The 27,057-nt window shown below is 39.0% G+C and overlaps 1 long non-coding RNA gene across 1 annotated transcript in view; it reads right to left on the minus strand.

Moving 5' to 3' along the window:
• LOC147822297 (uncharacterized) overlaps positions 1-27,057 on the minus strand; it is a 65,586-nt gene that overhangs the window by 24,393 nt on the left and 14,136 nt on the right. The window contains exon 3 of the long non-coding RNA XR_015445831.1: positions 1,154-1,256. This is a non-coding gene — a long non-coding RNA (uncharacterized LOC147822297). The remainder of the gene's footprint in view (positions 1-1,153; positions 1,257-27,057) is intronic.

Below are 27,057 nucleotides of genomic sequence, written 5' to 3' on the forward strand. Positions count from 1 at the left end.
TAATGACTAAACAAATCTCAGAAAACAAAATGGAGTTTACCCCCTTTGAGTGCTTGTGTGGCTAAACAATAAAGAATATTTTATTGGAATCCATTTTCATTTCAGTAAAATAAATGCTCATTTATCAGTGACTGAATTCTTTCACTTTCCTTAAAATTAGAAGAAATATTTATTCCATTAAAATGTAAAATGACTATATAAGTTCATTAAAGTTAATTTTTCAACCCATCTATAAAGTGCATAGCAAACTGTACCAGGCATCAAGAATACCAAAAAAAGGATTCCTAAGGAAGTTGAAAAACCAGGGGCAATAAGAAGGGAATTCAAAGTAAATACACAGTACTGTTAAAATAAATATTGTATACACATACAGAGAATAAATAAATGCTTAGAGAAGATAGCGTATACAACTGGGTTGATGGATTGGAGGATAAATGAGGTTAAATGGAGAAATTTATTTAAAGCAGTTAACTTGTGAATCCAGGAAGGATGGTTTTTGGGAAAACAAGCAAGGGTGGGAAGTTAAACGGCACAGAAAAGCACTGTGTGAATGAATTTTAGAAAGGAGACAGGCATTTATAAAGAAGGGCTAACAACTTTCTGCTTTGAACAACTTTCAATTTATAAAAGCTTAGGAGAAATATTCTAGAAGCTAAAAAAAAGGTAGTTATAGAGTAAAAAAGAAATAGTAGGCAGAAATAAAAGTAAGTTATTAAATAATTGATTTGTATTTATTTAGAAAAGGGCATTGGCTTCCCTCAAACCTGGCTGTGTGAAGAGAAAATTGTGTCAGATCAATTTAATTTCCTCTTCCAGTAGTGACAGTCTATGTCATCCAACAGGAAGCAATAACAAAATTTCAAAAAAAATGGTCAGGCCAGGAGTGGAAGAATCAAAACCTGGAGAACAAATTTGATAAGGGACAGGGTAAGGCAAGGACATGTGCAGAGACCAGCTTTCAAGAGACCAACCTTATCTACTGAAAAATCATTCAAAATCATGTGAGGTACATAATAAAGCAATAGTAGACTCCTAAGAAGTGTGCCTTTGCTGGATCATAGAAAATCAGACACATTTTCTAAATTTAGAAAATCCCTGATTTCTTTGAAATGTCTAGAAATAAAGAATTCCATAAATCATATTGCACACTTACCTCCTTCAGCCTTTCACTCACTTATCTCACAAACATCTCTTAAAGTGTTGTGAGTGGAGATAGGGGTTAATTTCATCATAGTGAAGGTGGAACAAACAGAAACCTAAGAATATATGATATGAAAAAATGAAACACAACAAGCAAAGGGAAGCACTAATATTCTAAGCCACAACTGGGTACATTACAAAGATCTCTTATATTTGGGGGCGAGGAGAAAAACTGAATTTCAGTCAGGCAAGATTTCATTGATTCTTCAAATCAATTTTATCTTTTCTGGGGATTTGGTTCTCCAATACTATGGAAACAGAAAAGGCTCTGGAGTCAGTCAGACATGGGTTCAAATCATGACTGTGCCAGACAGCCACTGCACGAACTTGGACAGGACTCAGACTGTTTCTTTATTGGGAAAAGTGATATATTCTCTGCCATTTACAGTGAAGATTAAATAAGACAATGTGAGTAAAATGCTTGGTATCATTATTTCTCAGTAAATATTGGCTCCCTTCCACCCTCTTCTCAATTCTAAGCTCTCCTTCCTCTCCCTCCCTAACTGCCCATACACCTTGGAAAGAAAGCTACAAGAAAAGGCTAAGAAGAAAGCACTATCTTATAAAGCAGGAAAATGAACACAGTTTTACTTCCTTTTACTCTTAAACCCTTGCTAAAGGTTCCCTGACTCTACAAGGAACCATTCTTCACTATTGAATGGTGTGTTCCTGGTGTTTCCCAGTTTTTCTATGTCAAATGTCAAGAAGCTGAGCAAAAGAGTCTCCTTGTCAAGTGACATTTTAAAAAAAAATTATTTTTCCATCTGTATTCGATGTAGCACAGCACAACCATGAGTATGATCACCTTCTAAAAGCTTTAAAAAGAGATATCGAACCAGGTCAGGTTTTCGACTGTAAAACTGAACTGGAAAATCAGACTTTTTATTCTCATAGATTTGTTCAGTTTTCTTAAGTAAAGGAAAATAAATTTCCTAGCATGCTCTATAACATCTCAATAACAATTTAGCACCTTTGCATAAAGAAAGAGTCAGGGATTATAAAATCATTTAGAATGTATTACTTCTAGACCAAGCAGACATAAGTCTTTGAGGATTAATTTCACACTGAGGGTTAAATTTCACTTTCACCATAGGCTAACCATTGCCCGGGGCTGTACAGATAATGAACCTGCCAAGGGATTAGCAAGGAAATACTTGTGTTATTATAAAGTGGGTACACTTCCCTTCCCAACCAAGTTCATCCTACATGACATTAACAAATTACTCCCTCTCTCTGCCCATGTTTCAATATAATGTGAGCCAGAAAATGACCCCAAACCAATAGGACACAAGATAAGATCTTCTCAGTGTATGAATGGCTGTTAAACTCGGCTGACAGAGCTAGACTGCCTGCAGGGAAACACAAGGCATTTTATCTCCACAGGGCCCCTGCCTCTCTACGAAAATCTTTCTTCGGTCATAAAACCTCTAAATGGACACAACGCCAAGAGGTAGGAAAGCCTTAACACAAATATTCAGCCCATAGTAAGGTACTCTAAAAACCACAAATGACCCTTTTTTAATATATACACCATGGTCTACATAATGACTTAGCATTTGTAAAAAATGTAACATGTTCAGAAGATTTCTGATAGTTCAGATAAAAAGATTTTATTTTCCTCAGCAGAGCTTTTCTTAAATAAAAGGTATGTTCATAGATGTCAAATCTGCTGGCTTTTCCCCAGTCTAAATCTTAGAGGACCAGGTTCTCCTACTTGGGTGTAGAGTGGAGCCCCTCCTTTGAGATGGGTCCTCCCTGCCCATGTTCTGCCTTCAATTATGGTCTCCAGGTTCTTGTCTTAGTTCTATGACTTGACCGTATGCTCCCTGAGGACAGGGAGTTCATTTTAACATCTTTTGGGATCCCCCCTACAGTCTTACATTAGAGCTGTTTAGAGCCCCTTAATGCAAATTTCAAGTATCTTCACATAGTGGATAGTTAACTAGTATTCTACAATAGGGTTTAATTAGTCTCCATCTTAATTCCTAATTAAACCCTATTGTAGAATACTAGTTAACTATCCACTCTGTGAACAAAGACAATCTAATGGGTATGCAGAATGCATGAGTCTTGTTATCTAGGAAGTTATAATTTAAGAGTGTTTAATATGAATAAGGAGTGTTCTTATTAAGAAACTGTTCTGTTCTCGAATGGATCAACTGCTGCCACACTGAGAATTGCTATTTCTGCAACCTGCTAATGAGCAACAGATGGGGGAAATGTGTACTATTTAGGACATCATTGCATTTGCTACAGCCCAAGTTGGTTCAAAGAAGTCGGTGTACTTCTATGCAAAATACTTTCTGTGAATGGTAGATAATGCTTCTATAAATTCATATTCTAACCTGTCAGTGGTTGCAGAGCCAGATCTGTAATAATGTTGTTGGATTTTATATATGCTCCCAGACTAATAGAAGCTTGTGCCCATTAATCTTAATTGTCTGCTTGACTGGATCGAGACCCCATGGAAAGGTGACTGGATCATGGCTGCACTATGTGCATCAGTGGATTAACCCACTTAGGTTCACAGCTAAATGTTCTGTTGGTAGGTTGGTCCAGGTGGAGCTGGGTCACCTGGGGCGTCTCTTTGGAGCACATGTATTTCACTGACACTCTTCCACTGTGCTCTGCTTCTGGGCTACCATGAACTGAAACCTTTGCTCCACTACATGCTTCCACCATGTTTCTGCATTGGAGCCAGTCAACCACAGACTATAACCTCTAAAACTGTGAGCCAAATAAAACCACTCCTTCTTTAAGTTGCAAATGTTGGGCATTTTATCCCAGCGGTGGAACCCTGCAGCTCCCAAACATAAGCATGTTGAAAGGTAATATGAAAGATCATGTGGTAAATATGGGGAGGGCTGAGCTTGTACTTCTGGGTTCTGCAGCATGGAAGTGCTCCAAGAGCCCATGTTGGAGAAGGCAGTTTTAGTGGGATGGTAGAGCTGAGCACGAGTGCATCTGGGAAAGAAAACAAGCAGGCGGCAGAAAAATGGATGTAAGAGTAAATGTAATATTCTTCATCAAAAAGTTTGGTGATTAAGAAAAAGAGAGACAGAACAATCTACCAAGGCAGTTAATACAAAAGTTTTTTGCTTTAAAGACTGTAGAGGCAAGCATATTTGTAGTTAGATGTGAAAATTGGTTGAAAGGGGGAAAATTGAAGCAGTAAAAGAAAGGAGAGAAAGTAGGATTAGGAAGGACTAATTCCTCTTCTTTAGAGAAAAAAGGAGAGGAGGAATTATGTAGGAAATCATGTCAGGTGTTTTCGATATCCTTCAGAGAGAGGAAAACAGGTTCATCAGCAGAGACATGGAAGGTTTGGGACTGGAGGCCTGTGCAGCGGGAGGCAGCCCAGAAGAGCTGCTCTGGGGTTGGGAGTAAAGTGGGTCCTCAAAAAACAGTCAGTGAGAGGTTTGGCTGAGTTGCAAGCAGGACCAGAGAACATGGAGCAGGAGTTATATGTGACTGAAATGGCTGACTATGGGAGTCCAGATTGAGAGCTTCATGAAGTCAGAAGGAGTGGAAGACTCCCACAGTAAATTGAGGGATGAGAGTTCTAAAAGCCTGAGGCACATGCAGGATGAGGGAGCAGTGGAAGACCAAGAAAAGAGGAAGTTTCACACCTCACATTTGGTGGTGAATTTACAGTTACCATTACCGCCCTACTGTAGAGAGCAAGGGAGAGGCCTTGGGTGGCACAAATCCCCCTAGGCCACAAAGGTTGAAAGCCTGGTGATGCTGTGAGGGGTCAGGGGTGTGGGGCCAAGGCCAGTGGATAACACAGGGTTAGTGAGCAGGGCTGAGAGCTGGAGTAAGCAGGGCAGGCCTGTGTAGGGTCAGAGAGGTGGCACAGACACCCTGGCCCCACAGCTCCTTGGTTCCAGTCACTTGTACCTGCACACTGCACTCCCACACAGTGACATCTCCATACTGGAAGACTTTCCTCTTTCATCATCTCAAATTTGGACTTGTTTCTGTCTCGTCCCTCCAATTTCTCCAGCAAATAAACCCTCAGTCCTGTGATCTACTGTTCACTAATATCTTTCCACTCTGTTTCAGGGAGCGGGGCCTGTGGATGGGCTCCAGGGCTACACTACCAGTAAGTATGAGGAACCAAGAGTTCCATTAACCCAGAATTCGTGGAACAGAGTAAAGATACAGGTTTGCTACAGACTTTCCTGAAGAAGGCTAACATCAACAAATGGTCATGGTCCTTGAATCTGGTACCAGAAACACCCAGGTCAGTCTTGAAGAGAATTAAGTTAGGGTCAGGAAGTAGAATGTAAGAACACAGGATGGCAAATGGTTGGTAAAGTGATCACAGCTTCCACAGCCCTTGTTCTGCTCTCCTCTGAGTGAGGCTATGGGCCCACTGATGTGGAGTTCAGCTGGAGAACAGAGGAGTCCAGATGTCTGGAAAGACTGGCCGCTTCCTAGAAGACTGGAATAAGTACATATTACGAAAGAGCTATAGTACAGCACAAAGCACTTTCTCAAATACCAGTACTGGCAGCTGCATAGCCCTGATGGGATCTTTGGGTAACCACAAGGGGACATGCTAAGCCTTTGGGTGGCCACCTTGCTTCTACTAAGATTGTGTACCTTTTGCTAAATAAATTGGGATTGTAGTATGGACTTCTGGAGCATGACCACATGGTCCTTTCCTATGGAGCTGTAGCCTATTTGAGGCAATGTGGCGAGGTGAACAGGACAGGATATGGTAACTGAGTCTAGCCAGAAAGATGGCCTGGTTGACAGAAAATCAATTTTAGAGATAGGAAAATGTAAATTTCAGGGAGGCTGGAAGATGGGAAAAGATCATCTGGAAGTCTAGGCTTCATTATCAGGGACATGTTATTTGGCACATTTGCTAACATTCCTATTCATGATAATATGAAAGCATGGTGCCTATCTTTAGACTATTCAATGGGAAGTCTTATTCGCTTCTTAGTGGTTTCTCTAAGAAACACACTTTTCCCTTTTAATAAAGATTTTAATTGGTTTAGTACATTAGCCAGTTCATCTACTGGCCTCTTAATGGAAATTTCAAGTTGTTACAAGGTTAGTATCATTACCATGTTCAACATTCCACTTGATGTTGAGTATGCATTCTACAATCTGCCAAGAAGCATTCAGCTGGATGAAGTTCTTTAATCTACATAATTACTCTAAATACTATATTTACTATGTTTTATTTGATGCTTCTTTTAAAGGAGTAGCTAGAAGGTTATCCAAGATCACTTATAATTATTTAGCATTTTCCATGTGAAGGTTATTCAACCTTAATTAAAATGCATTCACAGTCAACCATGAGAAGAACTCAAGGAAATTACATTGACAAATTGTATTACAAATCCTCGTAGTATTAGTACAATTAACTCATGTCTCAAACCAAATTTCAGCAACAACATTTGCATTTGTCTGCACAAGGGAGAGTTTGATGAACAGCCATCCAGTATCAGTAGATATAAGGCAGACATTGTTCCCAAGGGACACAGAACTGGGACCAGAAAGAACATTTATGTGGACTTTGTTTTGGACAGCAAATCACCTCCATAACTTAAATATCAGCCAAAGGGAACTAAATTAACTTTCCTATAGTTCAGTTTAGTGAAAGGACACCCTGTAACACATGACATTTTTTAGCTCTAAAACATTAATCTGATCTACTGGAAACCAATTCTCCTGCTGTCATTAAATCCAGCCAAATGGTGACAAATACAACTGGAAAAAAAGGTGGCAGTGTAACAAAGTTTGCCGTGGAGATTGAGAAGGATCTAGGTCACTTCTGGAGACGGTCAAAAGGTAGTGAGGAAGGGACCACGACACGAGGACCAGAGACGACTCAAGCTCTAAGCTTTCCCATGGCAGCAGCAAGAAGGCAGCTTCCAAAAGGATGCATAGGCTCACAGAAATAACTCCACAAGAGCATTCTTTGATCAGCTTCTTGGTCATATCTTCGAATAGAACTGAACTCATAAAAGAAAAGCAATATTTTTTTAAAGAAAGAGTAAGTATTATCATTATCATTTCTTAAAATCAAAGATGTTATTGGGGAAAATCCATGAAAGTTAAACCTTTTAATGTGATTAAAAAACTTTTCCAATGAATGACAAAATGAAAAGTTTGTTTCAACCACAATTATATTTGTCTTTATCCTTTGGAATGAAGTTGTTTCTGAAGAAAAATAACTGTATGTTATCCCTACTTGGTGTTATCTTTTGTCTTCCCAAAGTCTCAGTGTTCTTAACATCATTTAGAAAAATAAAATCAGTTTTCCAATGGGTAACCTGAGAAAATTTCTTGCTAGCCTAACTAATGACAACAGAAGAATTAGTTTGTTCTGGAAAGATTTTACTTGTATAAACTTTCTTAAAGATTTATTGTTCTTCAAATGGCTTGATAGCATCAATTTCCTTAGATTAGGCTTTGAACAACCTAACGTTGCTATCTGAAAGTTTTCCATTTAATATTATAAAATAGATTTACATAACACACAAGTTTCTGAAAGTGTTTTTAACTTTCAGTGAGCTGTGCCTTCCAAATTATTGTACAGGAATACTTTTTTAATAGTCCTGATAGTGGATGAGGCAGAAAGGACAAGGAACTAAGAAAACTAGTGGTGTGGTACAGAAAAGAAGAGCAGCTTTGATGTCTCTATTTGGGGTTTGAATGCTGGTTGCACCACTTAGCTGTGTAATGAGAATGCTGGCCCACTCTAAAAATAAGAGTACTGGAGAACACACTGAAAATATGGAATGGCAATATGTTTGACATAAAGCAGGCACTAAATAGATGTTAATTATTTTCCTTTCAGGAACTTTGAGTAAATGAAATTTCCTTTTCTCCTTTCATGAAGAATCAACACAATTAGCTTTGAGTTTCTTGAAATATAATCAAACTATCAACATGCCCTTAGTTGGTCTATTATATGTAGCACAGAAATACTTAAAAATATCAGTGTTTCCCTCATGAAGACATTAGCCTTCTTTAAAAAGATATACAGGGTATAATTAGCCGTCTTTAAAAAGATATACTGGTATGTTCTGACTGGAAAATACTTACTGCTAAACACAAAGACGTGATACAGGTCTCAACAACAGAAATAGGTAAGTTCAGGGCTTTTGAATCTGTAAAAATTACAGCTTTTGTTATATTGATACTATCTACTCTTGAGCATTCTTCCTCAAACATTCAAAGAAAGTCCTCCAGAATTCACCACTATCACTTGGGGTATAGGCTCCACCATTCCCTCACCCTGGAAACCTCAGAATCATGTTATATTTTTCCTTTTCCCTTCCATTCCCTGATCATCATTTCTCATTCTTTCAAATATCCTTCAGATTTGACATTTCCTCTCCATTTCTACTGACTTCTCAGCACAAGGTCTATACTAGTGTACTTATTGATTAACTCCAGCCTGTTTATTTACTCCTATTTGCTACCGAGGACTTACTTGAAATGTCACTTTCCCCTACTAATACCCAGCCCAATAACTCACAATGGTTCACTCTTGCCTAGGTTAGTGATGGCAAACCATTTAGAGCTTTCAATGTTACAAACAGCCTACTGCGGCATGCGTGCTGTAGGTCTGCTACCACTGGCCAAATCCATCAGAGCCAAACATGTGTCCTAAGTTCAATTCCCCCACAGTCCCTCCCTATTCCACCTATTGTTCTAGCTCCTGCTTTTCTATAAACCAGACTCTCTGTCCAGGGAAGTGGACCAAGTACTCAATTCAGACTACCCTGCTCATTTCTTCCCCTCTGCTTTACTTTTACTCTTTCTCCCACTGGAAAATTATCAAAATTTTTACCAAAATCTACTAAGTCAGAAACATTATCTGTGGATTTTTTGTTATCTTTTTTTTCTGAGTTCCACTTCTATTAGCACCAATTTCTCATCTACATTTTCTATATACAGTATTTTGCCTCCTTAAGTAAACAGTAAACTCCAAGGGAATGAGGTATCATGGTAGACAGTTTTAAATGTATTCTTCCTCAGCCCAGAGTCTGTGTTCAATAGTTATTTGACTCAGTGATATATTAACAGATGCAGGCTCAACAGATTATCAGTTGCTTTTCTAGTATTCTTTCTTCTTTCTTTTTTTTAACCAATTCCCTAACATTTTTGGGGGGCAACAAATACCCAAGACAAAGACTACATTCTCAACCATTTTTTTGTAGTTTAGTGAGGTTGTGGCAGGTGAGGTTACTAAGAGATTACTTTAAAGTGGCTGACTCAGCTGGGAAGCAAATTCTTTTTTGCTTTCCAGCCTTCTCTCTACTTCCTGCTTGGAAACTAGATGTGTAGGTGGAGTTCTGGCAGCCATTTTGTATTATGAAGTGACACTGCAAAAGGCTGCAAGCCACAAGCGATAGAAAAACCATAAATCTGAAGGAACTTGGCTCTCAGATTATCTTCCTAGTTTATTTTGGGGGGGAGATCTCTATTAGTTGCAGCTAAACACAATTTCTAGTTCACATTGGTGCCAATAAAAAAGAGGTTTGATTAGAAGGTAACATAAAGAGAAATTGTAGTCTTTAGTACAAGCAGGAAAAAAATTAAAGCAGATAAAGTCTGAAAAATGGATCAAAAGACATGGTAAATCAAGGGAAGCATCCACATGGTATCTACATCTTGGTGCTTCAGAAGTAGAAACCTGGGCTGGGGTAGGCAGGAAAGTGTGGGGATGGGCGACAGAGGAACAAGGATTCATTATTCTCAGTTTTGCCAGAGGGAGATGACTCCTGGATATCAAACAAGAAGAAATTGCCAGGTGACATCTTTGGCACCATGTGGGCTGTGGCCTGGCTAATATTATACAAAAATTTGCAAGGGGAAATTCAGAGTCAAGTTAGGATATAATATGATGGAAATTCCATGGCCGGCCTGAGGAAGATGAGGTCTAAGATTAGGACTTTAGTGTTGACACCTGCAACAGCAGCTACCACCCACTAAGCTAGTCAGGTACTATTCACCTCATGTACATTATTTTTATTTAGTTATTAAAACAGTCCTATAAGGTAAGTATTACAAATCTCATCTGTACAACTCATCTAGAGTCACCAATTTTTAATACTTTGCCACACATACTTTCTCTCATTCTTTCTTAATCTATATGTGTGTTATCAAGAGATAAGAATATCTTGCTGAATCACATGATACTAAGTTGAAGACATCACGGAACTCCTTCGTTAAATACTTCAGCACTTCAGCATATATATTTTAAGAATAAGAACATCTAACAAAACCAAATGCCATTATTTCACTCACAAAATTTAACATTGGCACAATAATGTTATCTAATATTCAATCAACATTCATATTTCTGTAAGGGTTCCCAAAACATCCTTTGTAATTTTTTTTTGCACCAGTGCCACATATTGGCACTTACCTCTTAATCCAGTGGTAGTGAGCCTATGCTATGTGTGCCACAGCTGGCTGTTTGGTATTACTGAAAGCTCTAAAATGTTCACCATCACTGTCTTAGTCTTGAGAGCTACTCAGCCTCGACTTGTCTTTTGAGACATTGATCTTTTTAAAGAGTACAGATCAGTATCCCTCAATCTGAATTTAACTAATTGGTTCCTACAATTCTTCATGCCCAAGACAAATATTTTTGACACAAAATACTCCATAGATGATGTTGTGTGCTTTTCAGTGCATCATATTTGCAGACACACAATTTCTGCCTGTCCTATTTTAGATGGACAAACATCCAGATTTTAATGCTCCCTAGTACTAAAGAAGTCAGCATGCCATTTCAGCATTGATCAGGTTAATTGCAATTTACTCAGCATTCATCGTTTGGACACACCTTACAAATACATGGGACTTATTTTGCAGCTCTCCTTTAATCAGAGAAATAAAAAGTAAAACTGTTGGACAATTTGGTCTTGCTCCTGGTACCACACTAGCTTGACATCACTCACTGTTCCAAGTGTCCTTGCTAGGGAACAAGTGACTATTGGCAATGCCAGCTGCATGCAAGGGGAGACCCTAGCAAACTAGGTCACATAAAGCCATGTTATTTAGAGAAGGTGTGAGAAAGAGATGATGATGAACCTGAAAAGGGATTCCAGGGCTCCCAATCATTTCCATTTTATTTTACCTAATGAAGCAAAGTTAAAACGTCGACCTGATCAGTTAGATGGAAGCCTTAGAAGAGTGGGACCCCAATACCCTCCTGCCCTGATACCCTTTGTTACCTCCAAGTGAGGTGAGGCCAGGCTGTGAACCATGTAAATAGAAGGCTTCCAGGTTAATGAAAAACTTCAGCTCCATTTGAGAATCTGGTCAGAGGATCACAGCATCTCCTGGTCCAAAGAAACTTCAAGCAGCTCAGTAATAAAGTTTAATGAATGCTAGTCATTTTGAGTCATGAGCATGAGAGACTGGGCAAGGGCTAACAGTTTCCTTACAGAATCTCTTCTTTAGCAGGGACACAGCAAGCAAGCATCATGGGAAGCCAGAGTTGTACATGAAATGTTATATTCCATATGTCAAAATCCAAGGGGAAGATTCTGAAAAGGGCAGTAAACATTTCTCTCAAGCTGATGTTTTTATTAGGTGATGGCATGCTTTGTGCTCCATTTCATTAATTATCTGAAAAAGGAACTTTCATTCAACACCATGTCAGAATTGACCTGTTGGAATCATGTAACGTAGCATAAAGCCAGGCTGCACATAGCTTATCTGTCCTTCTAGGGGCACATACACAACAGGCAGGATGACAGTTTAGCTAAAATTGACCACGGAAAAATTCACATCTCCCAGAGAACCAAGGGTGGAGGTATTTTATATTAATTCTACAAGGAAACATTGCTTAGAAGAGCAAGATAGGAATGGATGGGTTTTTGGAAAACAGTATTATTTTTGGAGCACATGGAAAAATCAAATAGAAAATGATCAGTAACAAATGTTATTTCCATGCAGATAGATGCACACCTTACACCCTTGACATCCATTTAAAAATACAGTAGAAATTACATCCCAGTAACCTAGTACATGGAATTAGATATGCCATAAGTCAAACCATAAACCTAAAATTCTTGCTTACTCACAGCAGAAGTCTGAAATGTGCCAAGGTATGTATGAGCCAGTGGGATTTTCAGGAATGCAGAGAACTTTCTCACATTGAAAAAAGCCTCAAACTGAACTATTTCAAATGAAAATTTTACAGAAGAATATGACCCAATTGATAGTCCAATCATCCTATTTGCCTCAATTTCTTAACAAAAAGGACTTGCTATTGGCTTCCACTTATTCTTGTAAAACAATTATCTGGAATTTTGGACATTCTCTTGACAGGCAAGTCTGGGGATTCAATGTAAATACGAATTTGAAGATTTATGGAGTGGGACATTGCGATCACACACTAGCGCTTCTCCAGTTTTCCAGAGATCATAATTCCTGCCTCTTTTTACTATTCAGTTTATGGTTGGAGTATAACAGATGATTCATTTTTAATGCGATAAATGTTTGGGGGTTTGTTGGAGGGAAATAAAAGTTTATAGTTCAGCCCTGGACATGGATAGTAAACTGGAGTGTAAGGCAATATATTTCTAAAACATGGTGATTAGGGTATTTATTTGCTCCTTTATACCCAGGGCTCTAGTGAAGAGTGACTGATAATGTTTACATTTAAACCCCCAAACCACATTACTCTACCTTGCAACTTGGTGAACTTTCTAAAAGGAACTTTAATTTTCTCAATTTGAATTGCTATTTTCTAGTTGTAAAATAACTTTATAATTCCTTATATGTAGACAGCACATGCTAACTCCATATAAAGCATCAAAGAGCAAGATGTTATCAAAATAAAGTATCCCTGACTCATAAGGATTCATAGTCTGAGAAAAAAAATGCTTAGAAAAACATAACAGTCTCGATTATTCAAATTGTGTCTACAGTAAGCCAGACCTTAGTTTAATTCATTTATCTATTTATTCATCCACAAAAAATTTATTGGGCATATACTAAATGTCATACACAGGTCTGCTACTGGTGATGAACAAAGTTAGGGTCCCACTGAGATCACATGTTCAGTGAGGAGAAGAACAATAAACAAATAAACAGATATGGTACATATATAGGCCTCTATTCCTTTTCAAAATTCTTAAATCTAAATGCTCAATCCCCAAACCATGATATTCCCTTAAGTTTGTGGCAAATTCATTGGTAGCAAAACCTTACCTAAAAAGTCAGGCTATTTTTCATCTTTACCCCATTCAATATGAGTATTTTTGTGCCTGGCAGCAGCACCATCACTATGTTTGATTATGGGATGCTGCCCCACACCCTACTGGGGTGTTTTGTAACATACATGGTAGGTGTACCATATTACTTTTTTTTTTTTTTTTGGTACCAGGGATCGAAATCAGGACCTTGTGCCTGCGAGTCAGGCAGTGGAGCCACTGAACCAAATCCCCTGCCCCATACCATATTACTTTTGTAAAATAAAAAGATTTCTGAATTCTGAAACACATCTATTTCCAAGAATTTTGGTTAAGGAATTTAAAGATTTGGTCAAGGCATTTACTACTTGTTTATACCATAACATCAGGTCATAAATAAATAGATACATGTATGAATAATTAGATGTTTAGAGTTATTTTTCAGGTGAATATGATAATTCCATTGAAATACTCAGTTAGTAGTAGATTTATACCCTTTTCAATATCTATAACCTAAAACCAGGTTATTGGCAGTTCTGGCCCTAACAGTCATCAGTTCCTTTATTAGTACCAACTTTGTTCACCAAAAAAGCTAAAGTGGATAAATCATAGTCCTAACCTTTCTAAACTGCAGTCTAGGGAAACAGATATGAAAACAGAACAATGTCACACACCATTATAAATGCCACAATCACCTTAAGTCTACTTGGGAGAACTGGGCAGAGTAGGTGAATTTGAGGAGTATTGGATGAGGAGATATTTGCCAAGAAGAAGAGGTGAGAGAGGACTCTGCAGGAGGTGGATATCTACCATCGAAGGCTCCTTGAATTTGAGAAAGGGGTGGAATATTTGAAGTAAGGGTGAGAAGCTCACTGTGGCAGTAGCAGAGGGTGCATGACAGGCAATGGTTATGAGGTAGGCAGTAGAGACCTGAGCCCAAGAAAGTCTGTGTGCACTGTTCCAAAGGAACTTAGATGGTTTTACAGGATGCTTTCAGGAATGGGAGTAAGTGAAACACTCAGTCTTTTGCGTTATTTCACTTGTTTGAGGAACATGACCCTGGAAACATTGTGAAGGTCAGGTTTGAATATGGATCAACAGTGAAAGGTAGGCCCCAGCGAAGGGGTGATAAAACCTGAGCAGCAGAGGTGAGAAGTCAGATTTGGGTGGCTCAGAATGGCCTGGTGATCAGTGATGTATGCAGTGAGGGAGAGGAAGAGTCAAGGAGTCCAACCTCGAAGACCAGGTGGGGGAAAACACCGTAAATTGAGATCATTACAAGATGCCATTAGGTATTACCCATCAATCTCCAGATGTTATTCTTGTTATCACCCTAACTCAAAAGGTCAATGATATTTTGTTTTACACAACTGTGGACCCTATTCATAAGGCACAATAAGATCAATTTTTTTCATGTACTTAGGGACTTTCCAATGGGACAGGCTAAAGAATTATACATTAAGTATATTCTCCATACTGTCAGGGTCCAGATTTGTTTCCAGTGTCATAAATCATCATAATTAACAACCTTTCAACTGAATGGATCCCAAAGCACTTTCCAAATTATGCAACTTTGGAGGTGAATTGCTTCAGCTGTCCAACAGCTGTCAGCAGCACTCTGCAAGGGGACCAAACATGAGGGAGGATGCAGAATCTCCATGGAGCTCCTTGCAGCATTTAGGTCTGTGGAATGCAATTCCCCAAAACGGGACTTGGCCTGGAATTGGGACTCATCTCCTCTTAGTAGAAATTCAGTAAAGCCATTCTTATCCCTAAATGGCCAACAGATTTCTCCTTCTTACAAAAGATACTTGTGAATGGAATCAATACCAGTCCTATGCCTATAAAACTCAGTGGTATATTTCAAATTGCATTTCTTATTTTGGTAATGGCTTCCATAATAGTTGATCAGAGGATGGTGGTTTCCAGCAGAACCTCATGTTTTCTTCACATATTAAAAGAAAAATAAACTGTGGAACTGAATTGAATCAGGCTGCCTGGGATCCCATGGATCTTGTGTACTAAAATCCACCTGTATTTGGTCTGAGTTTGGATTCTTTGAGGGGTAATTTTTGTAACCAAATAATATTCTGACTTTTCATCTCTCTGTTATTAGAGACTCACACAATTCATAGTAAACTCTTCATCGAATTCTCTTAATTCTGTATTTTCCAACTAATAAGCACAAGGTATTTGCAAATTTGTAAAATCAGCATGAAGAAAATTCTTGGAGCTCCTACTACAGTCAAAGTTTTGGGATAAATACAAAAGGCAATATCTTATGAAGAATAATGCAACATTAAAATAGATTTCAAGTATAAAACATAGGAATGTGAGTTTGCTGTAGACTACTTAGGGGATATCCCTAGATAGCTCCTCTCTAATTTCTCCCTGTCTCCATCTGCCCATCTGTATTTGTTCCCCTTTCATTTGATATGGAGAGGACTTTGGGGAATAATCTTATGAAACACTGCTGTAATAAGACTTTCTATTTCTAAAGTTTGGCTATTTTAGACAGCAAGGAATGAATTACACATTTGTGAAATGACACACGGATTCAACAAATATGATGTTAAGGAAATAGCAGTGATGAAAAGGGCTTATATATTTATGCTTCAGAATAAGCAGAAACTATCACCACTAGTCTGAGAAAAGATCCAAACAGTCTAACTCCAGTTGACATCAATTATTTTATCAATACCTTTCTGAAGGCAAAATAAGAACTCATTTCCTCTTAGATCAATGCAATGAGATAAATATCTCTGAAATGTCCATTGTGTACAAAGTACTCAGATAACAACTCTTAAGTGATACAAAGCAATATAAGAAATGGCATTTCTAAAGTTTTGGCTTATGCTATATTTGGGACAGTCTACTTAGATCTCTGATAGACTTTAAAAATCAGTTATCCAGATCTTATTTCCTGCTAAAACTCATGCCAGAGCTGAAATGAATTCATTAGGATCTATTACTTTGCTCACTAATTTTTCAGAATCAAGGATTTAGACTTTTCCTTAAATGATGTTATTTACTTCCAGCTACTCACTAATTTACTAATTAATTATTCCATTCATTATCACAAATCTTTTTTACATAGCTTTGTGTCAATGTCTAGGAATCAAGACAGTGAGGTACAGCTCCTCACAGAGCTGTTGGTCTTGTGGCTACAAGGTGAGCAAACAGGAAATTAGCAATAATTTGTTTGTGAAGGGCCATAATAAGAAGCTAAGGGAGGGTAGTACCAGATGGGAGGAGGCCTTCAGAGGAAGGGATGAGTGAAGGAAAGCCCGATGGAGGAGGGATTAGCCAGGGGAAGCAGAAAGGAGGAAGCAGAGAGAGGAGAATGTTCTACACAGAGAAACTGCATGTGTAAAGGCACAGTAAAAACAGGAAAGGGCTGTCTGGGACACAGAGTTGAGGAAGGGACAGTGGTGGAAGTGGAAGAGCAAAACGCACAAAAGGCCCCAGACAGTGCATCACTATAAGGCAGACTGAGAAGCTTGAACTTTATCCAAACAGGCTCCCTATCTGAGAAAGAAAATGGGACATTCATGCATGCTTCCAATCACATCAATTCATATTTGCAGAGAATTAATGATTGTTACCAATGACTGACTCTGACTGAAACAACACAGAACTTTACATCTATCATAGTATGTGATATAATGATGCTAAGACATGGATATCACAATCTCCGTGTTACAGATTAGAAAACTGGAGATCAAATAAGGTAACTGAGTGACCCACATTGCTAGTAAGCAGTAGTCAGGATTCAAACTCAGGCCTGTCATGCTCTCAAACTAAAATCCTTTCTATACCTTAGCTTGCCAGCTTCAGAAAATAGAGCAGGAGGGTGAAAGAAAGGACCTGCCCTTGATCTCTTTTAGGAAAAAGGTGTATGAACCTAGAAAGCTACTTAATCAGACCTCAGATTTCATTGCCTTTTCTTCCCTCAGAAATGATGCTTACCAGGGTACCTCATAGCCATTCTAGAAAACTGACAGTCCATTGCTTGTTATAACATATTACTTTCTCCATATTATCCGTAACTCTCCAGGCATTTAATAGAGCCATAAGCAGGTTACAAAGGCCAGACTAAAGTCCCTGGATGGATTTTAGCACCATTCAGCCAAAAAGGAGAGCAGGGAGTCAGCATCTATTTAGGAAGCAATATTTTGGTGCTGATTATGCTCCGTGGGACTCCTTCACTCACTACTAGAAATTCAGCCTTAATGCATAATACAGAAAATGTGCACGGGCACCACAGCAGGTGACAAAAGCCCCATTTGCTGCCTTTTATTCGCCTCTCCTTCAAATGCTACTGGTGATAACTGTGATAAAGATTATGACAATCTACAGTCCTCTTTAAACAAGAGATACAATTAAAATTATAAAAGTACAGCATATGCCCCTGGCAGGGAATTGCTTGGTATCTATTCTTAATTGTGAACAAGCTTTGGATGCCAGGGTCATTAATAATTTATTAAACTTTGTTTTTACTATGCACAAAATAAAGGATGTAAGATAACCTGGGAGCCATATGTGTCACATGATTTGTTAGGGCCCAATCACACCTAATTTCAGTGGCTGAAGGAAAAGAGGCAAGCAATTAAGGGAGAGTTTGGCTAGCTTCTGTTCAACTGAGGACGGAAACCTGCACAGCTGGAGACAATCCTAAGCAAATTGATCAGAATTCCTTTTACCTTAACTAGAACCTGGCTAACAAGTTGATACCCATGAGTTTCTACAATCAGGCAGAAAGAATTTAAGAACCTTAAAAGGCAATGCATTTTAGACAATTCACAAACTCTAACCCAAGTCAATGTAGGCAGCAGGGACACCTGTTAGCTTGAGATAAGGCAGACTCATTTTTGTTTTATAACAGTATAATTTGCTAACAAAATGCTATATTTGGGTGTCAGGATAATTAAATAGTTAATGTGACTGCTTACAAAAATTGATAAATGATACAAAAAATGGGAATCAGAAAAACTTTTGAGATCATTATTCCTAATGGCATAATATCTGGGTATCTAAAATGTATACATCCCGCTTTTAAAAAACTTAAATTTTAATGTATATTCTCCAAATGAGTAGTTTAGAGTCTTCCCTGAGTTGTTAATCCCCAGAACCCTATGAAGGATTGCTTTTATGTATATTGATGTTTGCTTGCTCGCTTGCCAACATGATGACTACACCCCCCCCCGCCCCCCGCCCCCCAAAAAGTTGAGACAGATCAGCTACTTTAAAGATGTTTCTCTAATTCCTAAATAATGAACATGCTACTCTGGAAGGATACCAAGCATATCCAACATTTGGGAGAGTTCACAAAAGCACTGTGACATATTTTTAAAACAATAAAGTAGATGGATCTCCCTCCCCATCAACTTTATGATTATTTTTGCAGTTGCAGACTTTAGCTCAAAGCCAAAGTACTGGAAATACAAGCTCTGCTGATCCAAATGAGCGTCTATGTATCCTTTCCTCTACTGCATGGAGCAGGAAAGACCTAACAAGAAAAAGTCATAGCCCAAGTGCGAAATCACCTACATACATAGAAAACAAGTTATAAAATCCAGTCTGTTCCCACTGGCCAGCAAAAATGGACCTCATTCATTTGCTCTAGCCTCCAAACACTCTTCCTGGATTCTGCATCATTTCTTAACTATATCCATTACTATTTAGGAAAAAAATCCCAACAACTAACAATTAGACACACCTGCGTAAAGTGTCCTGCACTCTGTTCACACTTCATGTTGTGTCTTAAAGTGACAGCCTACTAAAATGTCAGTGTAATTCTCATGCATTATGTGGCTACAACAGCTGAAAGTGTAATTATAGTTCCTAGCATTATGTAACTGAACTCACTTAGGGGGCCAAAATTCACATATTATTGCAAGTTCATAATTACCACAAAATTATAAGAAGTTAAAAATGAAGGTATAATGTCACATAAACTTATAAATAGTTGTTATCTTTTGTTTGTGTTTAGAGTATGATCATAGTATTCTCTGAAGTTTACTATCATATGTCAGGCACAATATATGAAATTTGGGATAAAATCATTTCTTTAATATTTCCAAGACAAACACACAGCTAGCTATATTCAGATTTAAATACATATATTAAAAAAACCATACAGGAAACACTCCTAAAATTTTACATGGAAACCAAGTATACTGAATTTGAATATAATGAATATCATAAACATGAAATAGAATCAAATTTCTTCCACTCACTGAAATAGGAAAATTGTAAATCTGTTAGAATATATAACCCTGGTAATAAACTATGACATTCTTATTATGAAAATCAGGAGTGTCTGCAAAATAATTATACTGCAACATTACCTCAATAATCAAAATAAAATACAATATTAATAAGGAATTTTCACTAAATCCAAACTAGCAGTTGTTCAAGGGGGAGCTAGGATAATTAAATTGTTCTTTTGAAGACTGTAAATGATAAAGTATGAATCACATATTTTAGATAATTGTTTTGGTAGGGCCATACTTCCATTGATGTCTCCCACGGACAACCCAAAAGTCATGAAATCTGTGTTGCTGCTGGAATGAATTCTGCATGCTAGAAAAACATTTTAGAGCAGATTAAATGATGTTTAGCATAACCTCCCATTACAGTGGACCCTTGACTTATGAACGTTATCAGTTTCCGAGGGCTGATTATAAATTAAGTTGTTTATAAATCAATACAACTGAGATCTCGATGTTTACCATGGTACATGCTATAGATAACAAGAGACAGATGAATCTTCCATTAACTTAATTAATCCAAGTTTTTCATATGTCAGGCTGGTCATAACTTGAGGGTCTACCAACTTCTTATAAACACTTAGCCCTTTCTGATCTATGATGTTTCTAAGACATACTCTGTTTTTCATATCTGAGTGTTGATTTCTAGAAATCCTGTCCTGAGATGCTCAGCAGCCCCAGGACCAGCTCACTTCCCTCCTCACTTCTCCTGGAAGGACTGCTCCTTCTAGCCCAGTTCATCAGCACCAGTTCTTGTGTGCAGCCTGGCTGCTCTCTCTTACACATAAGCAATGTTCCCTGCCCATTTGGCCATACAGACGTGCTCACTCTACTAACTAGTGGGTTATACAGAAAAACATGCTTCAACAGTTATAATTGTTCCAGTTTGGCTATTCTTGGTTCTGTTGGACCAGAGACAAAGGCCACAGCTTTTTAATCGTCTGACTCCCGAGACTTTCATCAGCCAACACCCTATTTATTCAGAGGTCTTAGGTGTCCTCTGAGACCCTCCAACAAACACTGCTGTATTATGCATCTAGTGCTTGTGATCCACTTGTATCAGAGAGCACAGTACACATAGCCTGTTATTTTTTTCCTTTTATACAAAAGTAGGCAGGGTCAAAATCTTTTAAACTATAGAAACTATCAGTATATGGTTAAGAGTTAATTTCAACTCAGGTTTGATAACTAGTAGACTGATATAACCTGTGTAGACCAGTATTTAAACCAAAAAGCTGGGACATATCATTTCTACACTCCTTCACTTATTCACCGAGTTAGCACTCGTTTAATACCTGTTTGATATCAGACACAGAGCTAGAAACTGGAAATATAAACAGAAATACAACACAATCTCACATATCAAGAGAAGAGAGCATAAAAATCCAACACTATCATGTGGAACACTCATGTTATATACATTACAGACACACAAAGAGTTTTATCACACATAGAGTTTTATCCAGTGTCAGAGAAATAGCTAATTTACCCTTATGAGGTAGAAGAGATTTTATAGAAATAGTTATAATTGAATTGAGGATTTAAGATCTAGAGAATTTCACACCGAGGAAAAGCTGCTGGGTAAGGGTAATAGTGGTTAATTCTCTGGGTTTGAATTCTGAGTCCTTCATTTCTCATTTTCTGGACTCTTTTAAGTTTCAGTTTCCTCATCTGCAAAATGTTTTTTCCATGGGCTTCTGGAAGGATTAATAAGAGAACATAGCAAAGAACAGTGTATACCACCTGGCTAATCCTTTTTGTACTATTATCACTACTGTGCACATTTACAGGTTTTGTTTGGGAAAAAATAAATGGAAGTGTGGTGTGGATAAAATGAAAGTGCATCAGAACCAGCAGATATGGTAGATTCTGGAAAAAGCAGCTTGGATCCTATGTGAAAGGATCCTATGTATATGTCATTCTAAGGAATTAAATCGATTTCATCAACAAAAAGAACCATGGTTGGCCACATGGTTCAGACAAGTACCTGAGAAGAGACCTGTATTTCTCGAGAATGAGATAGGGGAGACATTTTGGTGTCCTTGAATTACCAAAGGGTGCTGGTGGTAGCAGTTTCCCTCAGGTACAGGCAATAACTGGGGGCACTGTCTACACAAAACTTTTAAAAATTGTAAACATTGGTTTGTATTTTAGTATCAGCATGCTCTGATAATTCTGAACAATAGCAATGATACAATTTGCTCCTCCCTAGTGGCCAGTCCACTCCTTTGGTACGTCATGGCTTGGTAGTTAGTTTTGTGAGCTCAGAAGATGAACAAGCACCCAGAAGATTCCTGGACTGTTAGGCATGTTTTAATTCAGGAGCAGGAAATGGGCCTGGAAAGCAAACAGTCAAATACAAAATATGAGTGGTACCAAGTGACAGGAAAAGTTGGGTGTAGCTGCTAAAGAGGATAGGTCAAAGGAGGAGGTAGCATCATGGATATCCTGAGAAACAGAGGCCAAATGACACTGGATGGTGAGTAATGAAGAGGAAGATGCAAACACAGAAAATTCAAGATGGGGAAGAGAAATCTTAAACAACATGTAGTTCCTGCCTCATCTGCCTCACCATTAAGCATCAAGTATCAACTCTGACAGGTCTGGTCCAGTGATATCTGGGATCACCAAGATCAGTACAGCCTGTCAGAAATGAAAATGATCAGCTTCTACCACAGGCTGATTGAATGAGTATCTCTGAGATCACAGGCCTCCCTATCTCTGGAGCTATTTCCTAATACAGCACCACATCCTCTGATGCCTCACTGGCCTTTGTGACACTTGTAACAAATCAACATTTGTGTCTCTTCTACATGACGTCAATTGATTAGTTCTTCCGTTTAACCCAGTGGGTTCTCAAGAGAAGGAGAGGGTGGTTTTGTCTCCCAGGGGTATGTGGGAATATTCAGAGGCATATCAGGAGGAACACATTACTAACATCAGGTGAAGAGGGGCCATGGATGCTGGTAAAACATTGTACAGCACCCGAGACACTGAAACAAAGACTTGTCCAGCTCAAAGTGTCAATAGAGTGGAAGAAATCATGGTTCACCTTACAAAGAAAGAGGTTTCTTTAGGAACTCCATTAAGCTGGGGGAAGGGAGAAATAAGGAGGACAGGTCGATGTCCAATCCAGTGTCTTTGAACACAAATCCCCACTCGTGTGGTGAGGAATGTTTACTGATTGCTGACTGACTCTGTTTATTGTTGGTTCAAAAAGGAAGTAAGAGCTTTATGACCCTAACCAGGAACTGCTGGCTTTGTTTGCTCTCCCTCTTGAGCTTGTCTTTCTGTATATTGCTTCTACCCTGACTTCATTCTTTGATTGGGAAGCAGTCAGGCCAGTCCTGATCTGGATCACAGCTTGGAGGCCTGGCTGTTCAGACATGGCTGTAAGGGATGGGTGGCAAGGGGGATGATGAAGATGACGAGTTCTAGTGGCTGGGGGGCTGCAGGAACCACCTCACTGAAATGCTAAGGCCAAGACAGCAGTGATGGATCTCCCACCTATTGCTTCCTCCCTAGACTGGGCGTCATCTTGGAAAGGGTGCCACTGGCTCACCTAGGGGAGGAGCTGGTTAGAGCTGTGCCAGACACATAGGTGAGCAATGCACAGAAGCCCTTGGAGCCCCACACCCTGACACCTGGCTGCTCCAGTAGAGTGGGCACACAAAGTCATTTACTAAGTGAATTCGGCTAGAATCTGATTGAGCCAGGAAGAAGCTTTCTTGTGGGCTAGAGGGGCATGAAGGGGACAGACCTATGGAGACTGCAGACAGAAAATGTGGAATCAGATGTGAAGAACAAATGAGCACCACGATTGTCACAGAGATATTTGGCTCGCTTTCTTTTCATGTAATTTCAGGAAGCTTGTACATTGTGCTGTCCAAAGAAGCTCACTGCTGGTCCAAAAGGACATTTAATTCCTGTGAACAACTCTTGGCATCTTTTTACACAATGAGTTTTACAGCCTTCACATTTCCACAGAAGTCTTTTCACATTTAACCACTGTTTGGCAACTCTATAACACACTCCAGTAGTCAAATGGAATACAGTCCTGTTTTTATTTGAAGGAAATTCTTCAGAAAGTCTAAACAGGCTGTAGCTTAGGCCTGCTCTGAGGCCCCCACCTCAGCACTTATCATCCATTGCTGAGGAGCTGGGCAATAAAAGCCTCCCTGGAGGACAGGACAGGACCCACACTGGAGCTTACTTCCTAAAAGACTCCAGGGAGGGAGCAAACCAGCAACCCTCAGATGGGAACACCTTTCAGGCAGCACCGCGGGAGTCTCTATTTAAACAGGTGACCTGGAGGAGAGAGGCTCCAGGTCCCATTACCGACTGCCCAGCTGAGAGGCAGATTTGTGTTTATGAGCTCTCAAGGCACACATGGGGGTCAGGCATAAATATGGAAGAAACTTGCAGAAACCCTGCTCCTTTTCCACAAAATGCAAAGAAAAGAAAAGAACGTGAGCTTTTAGAAAATTCCCATCTGATCATCAGTAAATGACCAGTGGTCATCATTCAATTACAATATTCAGTTTACTTTATCTAGGGTGATGAAACAAGTATCAGCGATTTCAGCCTTCTGCTGCCATCAGCGAGTGGATGGTGGGAACAGGAGAACAGCTGCTTGTATGTAAAGCAGCTAAAGGGTCAAATATCACTGTGCCTGGTCCTGCTGACATCACTTAACTCTTCCCAGAAGAGAGGCAGTGCTGAGCTGGCCCGCCAAGGCCTGAGAATGGGTAGACTGGGCAGCTCCATCTTCTTTTTCCTGGAGTGCCTACACGATCAGCAACCGCAAAGAGACATTGCAATTAAGATTCTAAACCTTTGTTTTTGTTGGCTTTGGGGAGGGGATTTTTTTTCCACAATTTATGAAAACACAATGTAGCCAGCAAGTTAAAAGTGTGAATGTGAGTTTCAAGCTTTGCATAGCCATTAGGCTAATCGTTAGTCACTTGTGGCTGACAGGGAGAGTTATAATTTGACACCTGGCAAAAATCAAGATTTCACAGAATTTAGAGCTGGGAAATGAGATGGAAAAAATACTCCTCATTTCCCTAGGAGGTTTCATGAAGCAATGTTTGCAAAATTTCTTTTCTCTCCCAGAAGTGAACTTCTTGCAATTCAGGGCTGTGGTGTCTCCTCTGACTGCTGCCCCCAGCCTGCATAGCCTTGTAAGTGGTAGCCAAAGAACCCAGCTCTAGAGGTTTCAAAGTGAACCTCTGGGAGTTACAAAAAGGAGGTAAATAACTCCTCAACCTGATGCCTACACAATAAGAGACCGCCAGAATGTTACAGTGTCAATTCGGAAAATATCGTTTAAAACATCATAGAGTTATGGGAGAAAGGAGTTTAGAATGACAGAACACTTAATTCCTAATTTTTTCATACATGTTCAGATTTTCTTCTTTCCACTATGACCATTTTCTTTTGTGTAATGAGATCAAAATATTGAACCCTGAGTTCGTATTTTCTGACCCCTGACCCCTCACAGGTGTTCTGGCTCATTTCCTGAGAGTTATGTTTGATTTGGGAAAGCTTCCCTCCTTTCTCCCATTCCCTTGCTGCAGTTTGAAACCAGGAACACCCGCACACAAGACCCCAACTATCTCCCTGTGCTACTCAGAAAATACTCTTAAATGTTCTCCAGAACTTGGCAAGCGTCTGGATGTGGATGGCCTTCTCACACTCTGAGAAATCAAAACATAAAACAACAACAGCTATTTTCCAACTCTTCAACCTGAGGATAATTTCAGGGTCATTTCTTTTCCTTTTCTTTCTATTTAATCTAACAGTTTCCCTGTGTTAGTATTAAAAGGAAGTCAAATAATCTACTTATATTTTCATTGTGTATTAGGAAAACAGAAATGCTAATTTGGGATTCTTTAGGACCAAATAGCAGCAAACATCTAAAAGTTATTCCAAGATTATCTCTTCAGAAGTAGAGTTTAACATTTTCTTAATAATATCTCCTCCCTCTCTCAGATTCCAGCAGGAAAGATGAGAAAGTGTAACTTTTGGAAGTCCTGCATTAATTTTTTAAAAATGGGACTGGAGCCCTTCTTGACCCTACTAATTTACTAATCCCAGTTGTTTTTGTAAAAGAAAAAAGCTTAAAGTAGCTAACGAATTCTAATACAATGAGATCTATACACATTTTAATCAACAAAAGGTCAGTCTACAGAACTAACTGAAAGAGATAACTACAGGATTGCAATGACTGTCCACTCTATCAAGCATTATTCATTAAAGTAAACAAACCACTAACTACCTGTATAAATTGTGCAAGTAAAAAATACATATTACGTGCACTAAAACATTTCCTTCAGTAGCTTCTAGGCTGGCCTCACAAAGCCTGTTTGTCACACTCTACAGGTCCAAGCATCACCCAGGACAGCAGATCTTCTCCTTCAAGTCCAGTGGTGGGAGATCATTGTTCTACTAGACTGGAGGAAAAAGATTTGAACCTCAGTAGAGGAGAATGGTCAGGCCAAAGAGAGGGTCAGTTATCTCTGGTCCAAATGACAATTCAAGGGATCAGGATTAGTAAAGAAGAGGCAGCTGGTACAAAGTTCCTGGAAAATCCCCTGACACACACTGACTACATAAATAATATATCCAATTCTAAAGAAAATGTAACTTATGTTATATGAAATCCCCAGATTATACAGCCAAAGAAATATCCATAAAATCTGTAATCTGATGATGTGGCAAGCCTGGATCATGATTAGAGTAAAACCAGGCTTTTTTCTTTTGTGTTTCATTTTTCCAAATGTACAATTTAAAAATACAAGTGTTATGTCCATTTTTCAACTCTATTCATGTAATTGTTCATTTACCAAAAACTTCTTGAGCAACTACTTTTTGCCCAACATTTTTGTCAACACTGCATGAATGCATAAGTGAGGAAGAGAAAGAGCCCCTCATCTTTAGAAAGCCTGCACTCTAGCAGAGGCGGACAGTTAATGCATACACAAATATATAGTCCTGATTAGTTGGGAAGACTAGAACAAAGATAAATAAGGCAATGAGAGAGACTGACAGGAGGCCATTGGTGAAGGAGCAGCCAGAGAAGGCTCTCTGAGGAGATGACAATTGAGCTGAGGTATGAAAGCCTCGAAGGAGCCAGTTGTTCCTGGAAGTGAAGGGATGCTAAGTGCACAGGTCCTGAGACAGGAGAGAGCCCAGTGCCTAAGGAGCAGAGAAATCCCACTGCTGGACAACTAAGGCCACTTTATTTTAAACAATGAAAAGATAGTTTTGGAAACATATCCAATCAGAGGAAACCTCCAGGGTCATCTCAGAGAATACCCTTAAATTCCAGGTGAGGAGTCAGGCCCCAGAGCAGTTCCCTTCTTACATTGCTAGAGCTCACAGTGCAGACCTGGAAT

This window comes from Heterocephalus glaber, unplaced genomic scaffold (assembly GCF_053883595.1).
Source record: "Heterocephalus glaber isolate CG9 unplaced genomic scaffold, H.glaber_assembly_v1.0 deba00001665, whole genome shotgun sequence".
In the NCBI taxonomy this organism is placed as follows: Eukaryota; Metazoa; Chordata; class Mammalia; order Rodentia; family Bathyergidae; genus Heterocephalus; species Heterocephalus glaber.